This window comes from Drosophila rhopaloa, unplaced genomic scaffold (assembly GCF_018152115.1).
Source record: "Drosophila rhopaloa isolate 14029-0021.01 unplaced genomic scaffold, ASM1815211v1 contig_178, whole genome shotgun sequence".
Classification (NCBI taxonomy): Eukaryota; Metazoa; Arthropoda; class Insecta; order Diptera; family Drosophilidae; genus Drosophila; species Drosophila rhopaloa.
The window spans coordinates 2849494-2860620 of record NW_025335059.1 but is presented as its reverse complement, the minus strand read 5'-3'; positions in this window follow the sequence as shown (position 1 = coordinate 2860620).

Here is an 11127-nt window from a genome sequence, read left to right as displayed (position 1 = left end):
CTGACCAAAAATGCATTCAGCACCCCAAGGCGGGAAATTTTCAAGGGGGCGTGGCAGGGGCAGCGACGTTTATAGGCAAAAAGATAAAGAGCCAAGTGCCATACGCACTCACACAGCCGCACACTGTTTGTTTTATGCGCTCATGTGCGCCGCGAGAGTTTGGCGAGTTTGCCAAAATGCTGCCGAGTGCAATCCCCTGAAGTTTGCAGCTCGCCAATTGTCGTTGTTTTTTGTATTTGTTGTTGTTGTTGTTGTTGCCGTCAAGAGCCTGAGCGATTTTGATTGAAAACTCGCTCACACCAACGCCATCAGACCATCAGGCCATCAGGCTCCGACTCTTTTTGGAAAGGATGCGTTGCCACCGCCACTGCAAATGCGACTGGCACACGGACCCTGCACTTTTTAGACGACTGCACTTGAGTCAAATAAAAAAAAGAAGCTAAATCAACTTGCAATTTGTGCGTTTCGTTGTTGTTGCAGCGGTCTCAACACACAGACAACGTCTCGTATGAGTGATGCATGGATTAATACCCAACACCAGTGCTGACATTTTGTCTCTTTTTTCGGACTGATTTAGCGGGCTTAGCTAAAGTTAAAAAGGGAGTTTTTACAGAATTCAGAGCACTTTGGCAAAGTTATTTTTTTGACCGTTTACGAAGCTTTGAATGTTAGCCGATCCATTTTTTTCAGGACTAAATCTGGAAAAAAATTAGCTTAAGTTTGGGTTTTTTGATCAAAACCATGGAAAATAATGTTCAAATGTTGGAATGTAATACATCATTACAACTAAATTTCATTTCAATTTTGGTCAATTTTTGCACAAAATCATTATCAACCCTTTATAAAAAAATCGAAAATCGGTCAAAATTTAATTTTTTTTATAACAAAGTGGAATTGATATGTAAAGTTAACCTGCTAAAAAAAAAAATTTGAATGCACTTTTTTAGAGAATCAAATCACAAGTCTTTAGAGGTATGTCACTTTAAAATCGGATTGATTAATGGCAATTGCCGACAAGGAGGTAAAGTTATGGACTATAGAAGTCAAAATGAGGGTAACCTCTTTTTTTAAGACATCGGAAACTTGTAAAAAACTGACATGAAAATGGGTCAAAAATTTGATTAACGCTAAAACAAAAAATTTGCATGCAGTTTTTCAGAGAATTGAATCACAATTCTTTAGAGGTATGTCACTTTGAAATCGGATTAAATTTGGCAAAGTTATGGACTCTAGAAGTCAAAATGTGGGTAACCTCTTTTTTTAAGACATCGGAAACTTGTAAAAAACTGACATGAAAATGGGTAAAAAATTTGATCAACTCTAAAACGAAAAATTTGAATGCAGTTTTTCAGAGAATCGAATTACAATTCTTTAGAGGTATGTCACTTTGAAATCGGATTAAATTTGGCAAAGTTATGGACTCTAGAAGTCAAAATGTGGGTAACCTCTTTTTTTAAGACATCGGAAACTTGTAAAAAACTGACATGAAAATGGGTAAAAAATTTGATCAACTCTAAAACGAAAAATTTTAATGCAGGTTTTCAGAGAATCGAATTACAATTCTTTAGAGGTATGTAACTTTGAAATTGGACAATATTTGGTGAAGTTATGGACTATAGAAGTCAAAAAGGAGGGTTACCTCTTTTTTAAGACATCGGAAACTTGTAAAAAACTGACATGAAAATGGGACAAAAATTTGATCAACTCTAAAACGAAAAATTTGAATGCAGTTTTTCAGAGAATCGAATTACAATTCTTTAGAGGTATGTCACTTTAAAATCGGATTGAATTTGGTAAAGTTATGGACTATAGAAGTCAAAATGAGGGTAACCTCTTTTTTTAAGACATCGGAAACTTGTAAAAAACTGACATGAAAATGGGTCAAAAATTTGATCAACTCTAAAACGGAAAATTTGAATGCAGTTTTTCAGAGAATCGAATTACAATTCTTTAGAGGTATGTCACTTTAAAATCGGATTGAATTTGGTAAAGTTATGGACTATAGAAGTCAAAATGAGGGTAACCTCTTTTTTTAAGACATCGGAAACTTGTAAAAAACTGACATGAAAATGGGTCAAAAATTTGATCAACTCTAAAACGAAAAATTTGAATGCAGTTTTTCAGAGAATCGAATTACAATTCTTTAGAGGTATGTCACATTAAAATCGGATTGAATTTGGTAAAGTTATGGACTATAGAAGTCAAAATGAGGGTAACCTCTTTTTTTAAGACATCGGAAACTTGTAAAAAACTGACATGAAAATGGGTCAAAAATTTGATCAACTCTAAAACGAAAAATTTTAATGCAGTTTTTCAGAGAATCGAATTACAATTCTTTAGAGGTATGCCACTTTAAAATCGGATTGAATTTGGTAAAGTTATGGACTATAGAAGTCAAAATGAGGGTAACCTCTTTTTTTAAGACATCGGAAACTTGTAAAAAACTGACATGAAATGGGTCAAAAATTTGATCAACTCTAAAACGAAAAATTTGAATGCAGTTTTTCGGAGAATCGAATTACAATTCTTTAGAGGTATGCCACTTTGAAATCTGATAATATTTGGTGAAGTTATGGACTATAGAAGTCAAAATGAGGGTTACCACTTTTTTTAAGACATCGGAAACTTGTAAAAAACTGACATGAAGATGGGTCAAAAATTTGATCAACTCTAAAACGAAAAATTTGAATGCAGTTTTTCAGAGAATCGAATTAAAATTCTTTAGAGGTATGTCACTTTAAAATCGGATTGAATTTGGTAAAGTTATGGACTATAGAAGCCAATATGAGGGTTACCTCTTTTTTTAAGACATCGGAAACATGTAAAAAACTGACATGAAAATGGGTCAAAAATTTGATCAACTCTAAAACGAAAAATTTGAATGCAGTTTTTCAGAGAATCGAATCACAATTCTTTAGAGGTATGTCACTTTGAAATCGGATTAAATTTGGTGAAGTTATGAACTCTACAAGTCCATATATGGGTAAAAACTTATTTTTAAGACACTTATAAACCTATAAATGAGTGACACGAAAATGAGTCAGAATCAAATCACAAGTCGTTAGAGATATGTTTCTTTGAAATCGGATTAAATTTGGTGAAGTTATGGAAGTCCAAATGTGGGTTACCTCTTTCATATTTTTACAGAATAAACCACAAGAGTTTTATGGTGTGTCATTTTGGAATCGGTCAAGAATATATTCTGAATTATAACATTAAGAGCCCTTAAAGATCTTTTGAAGCAATGGACTTGATTGCCTGTTTTTGGATAAGAACCCTGGGGAATTATAATCAAATGCTGCTATGTCAACCTTATTAAATTTGATATAGAAGCAGATAATCTATAAATCATTAAACTGATAATTGGTAAAATAATATGTTATGCTATAACTTTTAAAATAGCCATTTGCCTCCATTCCAAGGTTTTAACTGTTCGCCATGAACTTATATTTCCCACTGCCTTGCATCTGTTGGAAAATAAAATCAAAGTCGCCGGCTCAGCGACAAATTTAAGCGATTCTTAGGACGCAGTCAGCTCCTCGTCACGCCAAGCCAATAAAAAGCGAAACACATTCGTCATTATGTGGAAACTTGGAAGAAAACAAAATGTGAAACAAATATGAAAAAAGTTTAATTGGGCAATTGGGCAAGATGATGGTATCTTGGTCGTAAAAAAGGACATCCGAAAATTGTCATTGCCCCCGCACGAATTAATGTAAGTGTCAACTGTTGTGCGCGAGATTTAAGATTCGAGCTTGTAAGATCGAAAGATGAGCAAATCGACCATCAAAAAGAGGCAATTAACTGGGTCCGCGGATGAACCATAAATCTGAGTTGTTAAAAAATATAAGTATGCCAGGAGGTGGGGTTGAAAACGAGCCAAGCACATGCCGCAAAACTTTTTTTGTTTTTTTTTCTGGTGGTTGTTTTCCGCTGCAGGATAACAAGGAGCAGGGGTCGATCCTTGGGACTCGTTGAGCAGGTCAGTAGCAGCCGAAATGTGGCCACTCAAAGCATAAAAATGTGCCAAAATGCAGCCATGAAAAAAAACGATTATTACATTTCTTTTTTTTTTTGGCTTTTCCGCCCAACCAGAATCAATTAATGCTGGCAATTTGCGCAGCCGAACGTAACCTCAATTATGTGCGCCAAAGTGGCTTCCATAGTCGTGGATTAATCGCATAAAACAACAGCAAATTGACTAGCAAAGCCAAAAGGACACAAAACTCCATCGCCAGGTGAACTGCGATTGTCCGAAACTCCGGCTCGTCATTATGCGAGGCAGACAACTGGGATGCGAATTATAACAAAAACCAAACATATTGAGGGGGTCTAATCGAAAAAATGTCGAAACACAAACACAATGACAAGGTAAATAGCAAAGCAGAGAAAAAAAAACAACACAAAAAGAAAAGAGAAAATTGCAAAATATTGCCAATGAAAATCAATTGAGCTGCAAAGAGAAAGGGCAACTGGTTTGGATGCATTGATCAATAAAATGGAGTTTGATATATGTAAGCATTTTTAGTTTTTAGGAAGCGTTCCTTTCTAAATTCAGTTTTAATACTTTTAATGTTAAACAAATCTATGATAAAAAAAATATTATTAAAGAGGGTCACATATAAAAATGGTTTGCTTATTTATTCGATTGTATGTGTTGGTGCTCAAACTAAACAATAAATTATTATAATAACTAAACAATAAATTATTATATTTATAATAAATTATTAGTTTGAATAATAAATGTAATAATAAAACAAGATTTTAAATTAAACTTTTGATCCCTTTTTAACAAATTAGATTTCGGGAGAATCTAGTAAAACGTATTTTGTGTTATATTTTTATTGAATAATAAGCGAGTGTATTATAAAATAACTTGTTCCGTATAAGATATATATATAGTTTTTACCATGTAAAACAGCTTTAATTTAAATCTAGGTAAAATTTTTAAATATTTTTTTTGAACTTGCTTTTTACTTTTATATTTGCTATAAGCTTTCGCACTCCTTGAGGAGGTTTTTGTAATTAATATCCCCGCAGATAATTTCCCAAAAACTAGAACCTACCCCTTCGCTGAGCAATTGAAAAACCAACCCCATATATTTGACGAGCCTCATCTAAGGATAATTTACCCTTAGTCCTTAGAACAGCGCCCCCTGTTGCTGGGTGGCTAGAAGCTAGAATTTGAAGCTAAGAGAAATTTGAGTCGGATAATCGAAGAGAAAATAGACATGCCTTAGGATTTAAGAGCTGCTCAGGGGGTGGGCAGGCCACCACCCGAAAGGGGCTGCCAACTCAGTGCAAAGAGGTGGGCTGATGGGGTGTATGTGCTGTTTGAGGGCGGAATTCAGGCAGGCGTGGGCAGCTGCGATGCGACTGAACGCCATGGCCGACGCGGGTTAAATGGAAACCATGGCCCAGGATGGCCGTAGCTTTGTTAGATACATAGATACATAGATACACGCCGTTGTAGTGCGCATGTCCAGGCTATGGAATCACCAGCAAAATGTAGCTGCAGCTGCCGACGGCAGAGCAACTCCTAGCCATAATCATAAATTGCTAAATTTGGGTAATGGGCTGCAGGATGCACTGGATGGACAGCAGACAAAAGCTGCACCCACAGACGGAATCAATCAGTAATTAATCATTTTTATGGATTATTTATGGATTTGCCGGGCTTGCACTAATTACCATATCAGTAATTTACTAAAAGTTCAAGCACCCCAAAGAAAATAAGAACCTAGCCACGCGCCAAAACGTCCTCAAATGGGACTTAATAGAGTCCCGAGCTGGAAGCGTGTCGAAGGCAATGAAAACCTCAAAAGAGAGGAAAAGCAAGCAGGGAAATGTCTGAGCAAAGGCACAAAAAACCAGACCAAAACCGGACTAGACCAAGACCAGACGCAGCCCTTCATCTTCTTGGCTTCTCCTTTGCACTGTTTTTTGTTGACTGGCCTGTTTTCAATCCATCGCCTCACTGTTTGTCTGGTTTGGCCGGCTTTGCTCCTTTTCCTCCCGCCGGGGCATCCTTTCCCCTCTGCTTTTCCTTTCTTGAGTTCATTCGACCGTCTGAGGCAATATTTGCGGTGCACACATTAGCCCGAGAAAAGGGTAAATCCACGCAGCCCCGAACGGGTTGAAGTGGAAGAATTTTCCCAGAAATCGGTTTGAAGTTTCAGTTTGCTTAAGATTTTCATTGAGAGGAGTGGTCACTGAACTGGGAAAATATTCAAAGAAGAGGTGCGTCCTTAAAATCAGGCAAGCGCATTAATTTAAAGCTCGATATTCCAAAAGAAGGCGGTTCATCAACTATGCAATCCTAATAAAAGGTTGACATCATTTATAACAGTCAGAAATTTGTTATATCATGTAATATTTCTTGGTATCTAGGCATCAAATGATCTGAAATTGAATACTGCTTTCCAACTGATGCAATCTTTAATCAGGAATATTAAACTTTGCCAGACGGGGTGGCTCTTTCCCACAATTTTAATAGCTCACTCCCAGGGCGAAGGTTTGGCCAAGACACACGAAACCCTTGACTAATTCAATAACTCATTCCCCCGACCCCAAGAGATCCAGACAAATATTTGTAACTAGCAGTAAAATGCAAATTGAATTCAGCCGCCCGTTCTTTGTCCTCCTGCTCCGATGGAAACTCCAATCTAATATGGCGTCTTTGGTGTGGCCAAAAAGTCGCAACATCAACGGGGATGGGAAGGGATTGGTATTGGGTGAATTGGGCGAAGGACGAAGGATGGGAGGAGGCGGTCCCGCATGCCGACTTGGGATAGTTGTGACTTCCGTCTGCGCAGGCATCCCAGTAAGGACCAATGTGGGCTTGGCTTCTGCCAGGGGGTGGTAATGAAACTTATTTCCCCCTCGTCCTTGGGCAAATTGAATTCGTTTGGCAGTCGCCGGGTCCCAGGAAATTGAATAGTTTCAGATGCCGGTTGGCAAATAATTCGCAGTCAACTTTTCAATTTTCTCGCTTATGTTGATTTGTCGGGCCATTGTTTGCATCGCTCAAACTTCGAGCTGCTTTTGTCCGTCAAAGTAATTAGGAAAGCGGTCCGGAGTACTTGCCCATTTGCGAACTCAGAAGTCTGGCTCCAACTTCTGTGTGTTCATTATGTGAACATGCAGCTTATTTGATTTCTGCATGCAAATTAGTCGACTAAGGACATTTGCTGAATAAATTTAAGTCAGGGAATGAGGTTATGCTGCGAAGAAGCCGAAAAACTGAAAGCTATTTACAAAACCCGGTAGAACAAAGTACCCCAAACGCTAAGAGCTGGACCGGTGGCGCCCTCGAGTCCTCCAAGCAAAGCGTGTAAAACGAGCGCATGTCCTTAAATAAACGCAACATGGCGAAGGAGCAGGGCGGAGGAGCTCTGGACCAGGATGGCGCCGTGGCGCAGATTATAATTTCAAAAGAGACGAGCGGACAGGACAGAAACGGTTGAGTTGAGCTCCGTTCGCTTAGGGGGAAAGGGACGTGGGCGAGCACAGGACGAAGGACGGCAACCTTCATTATGAAAGTTGCTGTTTTCATTATTTTCCTCGGCAAGGTGGAGGCGATGTCAGGATGCGAGGATGTCAGGAGGCCAGCACCCACCACAACAACAACTAATCTACATTTAAAACGCGGCTGCTGGCTGAAAACAGGGAATTGTGGGGTAGCACAGAAAAAAATTCAAAAATAGATAAATACAAAATTTATCAAAATATGAACCATTTTTCTTTTAAGCCAAAAGGATATAGCTTTCCTAGATCCAATATTTTGAGTCTTTATTTTCCAAATGCAATCTTTTCTTACCGAAAATCATTTTATTTTAAGCTTGATATGGCCTTTCTTTTATTTTATTAAGATTTTAAAAGTACTTTCGGAATTTCACAAATAATTTTAATTATGGTCTTCTCAAAAAAAGCTTCTTAACTAGATTATCTTTTGATGACTTTTAAAACCCTGTGGTTATTCAACACAACTGACTTTCCAGTATAACTTTTTCCTTTAGTAAAGTATTTAAAATAGTATCTAGAATTGTCCTCTTATATTTCTCAGTGCCAAAATTGGAAGGACAGAGTGTGATTAGAGTGGGCAAGGGGCTTACGGTTAGCATGTTTTATTTTTGCACCCTGAAGGCATTTGCCGAAAGGATTCATCTTACGACATTAGTGACCTCGGCAACTGCGCACAAACATGCGGCAGCGGAAGGATAATCAGGCAAAGGAGAGGGGTGGAGGGGAGTGGGTGGTCCTGGGAGGTGGGAAGGGGTCATCTGCTTTGTTGTGCTCTCCTAGTGCAAATATAAGTTTACCCATAATGGCTGCCAACGGCAGCAGCAAAGTAAAATGGGAAGTGGGTGCAGCACTTGCCTTGTACCTTGGGGTACAATCTGCCACAAATACTAGCTAGCAACCACCCGGGCTTTTCCCCTTTTCCCCCCCGCTTTCCCATTTCCCCTTTACCATTTTCCACCGCCTTTGTGGGGTGTCAAAGTTGCGGGCATCTTCTGCTGACTGCGTCACGTAGCCGGGCTTCCGATGCCGTAGTCTCCTCATTTATTTTACTTAATTGTCAAGTCGGAATTCTGAAAGGGTTGTCAGCACACTTGCCACCCCCAGGTTCCCCATTCAACCTTACTTAAGTTGAAATTTTCGTTACGCTCTTGCTTCAATGCTTTTTGTCGGGATTTAATTTTGGGTTAAGAGAGAGAAAAGCAGGAAGTACGAGAATAAGTACTTTAAATGCTGGCATAAGCGAACTGGGAGATCCATTAGAAACTTTAATTTCTTTATCAATTTGGGCATCCTTTGTGGCACATTCCATGCCATTTCATTTCATTTTCGAAAAACCACTCTGCGAAAGTTCGGCAACCAGTGCAAATCAGTGCACTCGCCCACTTCTGGTAGCTAGTAGCAACTGTGTTTTTGGCCCAAAAAGTGCTCACCAAACCACCCACCCACCAACCCACCAACCCACCAAGCCACCAACCCACAGGCACCGCGAACTACCATGCGAACCACTATCTGAGTGGAGCCAACACCAACCTGAACAGCCAGCATAGGGAGACAGACAAAGTTTTGGAACAGCTGCCCGATGTACAATATAAATGTGGTTTTCATATTTTTGTGGTTCACTTCAGAGAGAGCTGGCCCGAACTGGCTCCTACGGCGTCCATAATGAAAGCCATTCATAAAACTTTAGCTAAATACGAACATTCATTATAAAATAATTTCGCCGAAATTCGTAAAATCGGATGGCATCAGAAGGGGCAAGTGGGGCAGCCAAATGGAGGGGCAACGTTGGCAAAACTCTGGTCTGTGGCATAAAATTTACATGCAGAGTGAAAAAGTTATGCACTGAACTAAAAGATAATAACCAATCCATGGTGTGTGTGCCATGCTGCTTCATTAAACTTCTGTTTGTATTGCGAGCGGTTTCGCTGCCAAAAAAAGGACACGATTTCATTAACCCCACCCGGCATTTTGGCTGTCCAGATCGGACTTCGTGTTAAGTGAGTGCACTGTTTCTAGAAAGAATTTCAATCAAAATGAATTCTGGATGCCACAGAAATGTCTTGTATTCGTAGAAATATTTTAGCCAAATATTGGAGTAAAAGAAAAGGTTGCTGAAACTATGAAGAATTTAATTAGAATGTAGTAGTTTATATACCATTTTATTACAAGTCCACTAAAATATTTTACAATTTCTAGAGATGAAGGGCGTGCAAGTTTAAAAAACGGTCAATACAGATTTAGTTTTAAATAAGCCGGGCCCTAAACAATCCACTAATCTCTCTCTGTAAAAACTTGTATACCCCCAAAAAGTTTTAAAAACTTTGGAGTTTTTACGATAACGCCAGAGCATCTCGTTTTAAGAACGGCCCGGGTTGGATATATGTATAGAATGAGTGCCACATTTGCATAACATTATTTCAAGAAAGCATCTCCATAAATCTTTGGCCCCCAGAGAGAATGAGAAAGAGTGATGGGTTTGGCCAGGTCCTGACCTTAGAAGCACTACGTGACTGGCCGTAATGAACAGCTTCCTTTCGCCGGCTCTAATCCATTACTAAATTAAACATAACACTAAATATAAATAAATAGCTAGACAGCGTGACAGCAAACAGACCGAGAGGAAGTAAAAGTGCTCAGGACTCGAAGGGGAAGTGGATGTCCAACCTCAGCAGCTGGTGGTGCGGGTGCTTTGAAAAGGAGACTCCCCAGCTGCTGGAGACAGCTAAGAACCCTTTCTAATTTGCCTAAAACACAAACAGTCCGGGGCCGGGCCTCAAACTTGTGTCTGTCAAACAATAAATCATCAGGACCTCTGCCCCCATTCTCCCAGGCGAATGGAGACCTTTAATTATATGCCCTGCGTAGGCTCAAGTGTGTTTTGAAACTAAATCTGCCACCCGGGCCAACCTCATTGGCGCCCAAAACAATTAAACCCTTTTCCGTTCCGTTTTACTTTGTTCAACCTACCGCCCGTCCGCTTTATTTGGTGGCGATTCCTTGATGGCCTGCCATTTTTATGTGGCCAGGGTCAGGGCATTTGCATTCCAAGTAAGCTTAAAAAATTAATGACATTAAGAAGTTGGGTCCTTGGGGGGTCTGAAATGGCCTCGCCTGAGCTGGGCTGCCATTTCATTGCCGGATCAAATTGCTAAACCAACTAAAGGGACGAGGGCGAAGCGCCTTTCTTATTAATGTTCTTTGTTTGACTTGGCTTGTGTTAACCCCTTGACAACGCCCGGATCGATGTCGAGCGGAAATTTCCTCGAATTATTTAAATTTTAAAGTAGCAAGACCAAAGTGCCAGAGTGCAGCCGCATCCGCAGCGAACATCCATGTTCATACAACATTTCAAATTGCACTAATTGCAAACAAATTTTCTAGTAAATTACCTTTTGCAACATAGCAGCGAAAACGCCAAAAAGGATGTGGAAGCCAGACCACAAATTATATATTTTTAGAATTTTAATAGCACGGGAACCAAGCTGGAGGACAGATGAAAGTGGAGCCGGTCGGGAAACTCAATCTTTTACTAGTGGTAGGGATTCTGTGAGGCAAAGCTGGCAGGGAGGACAAACGCTGCTCATATTAGCTCTGAAACATATT